Genomic DNA, 308 nt, shown 5'->3' with positions numbered 1-308 from the left:
CTTGACCTCTCATGTCTTTGCAGGCCAGCTTAGATGGGCTCCTACACTTCATCCACAAAGGGAGACATCCATATGAGGAATAAAACATTTTATACTCTCTTGAATGTGTAGAATTTTCAGCCTCAGTATCCAAGCCTAATTTGGGGTGAGAGCCCATCCTATTCCTGCAGAGCATTCACTGCACTTGTCGTGGTGAGTCAGATATGGAGACAAGGACCACCAGCATCCAAAGTGTCTTTTCTTGCTCTGGTTCTGCTGTGTGATATCAAGCTGGCACTTTGGACAGTGCCGCATTGTGCTGCATTTAT

This window comes from Pteropus vampyrus, unplaced genomic scaffold (assembly GCF_000151845.1).
Source record: "Pteropus vampyrus isolate Shadow unplaced genomic scaffold, Pvam_2.0 Scaffold840, whole genome shotgun sequence".
Classification (NCBI taxonomy): domain Eukaryota; kingdom Metazoa; phylum Chordata; class Mammalia; order Chiroptera; family Pteropodidae; genus Pteropus; species Pteropus vampyrus.
The sequence above is the reverse complement of the archived record's forward strand: the minus strand, read 5'-3'. Positions refer to the sequence as shown.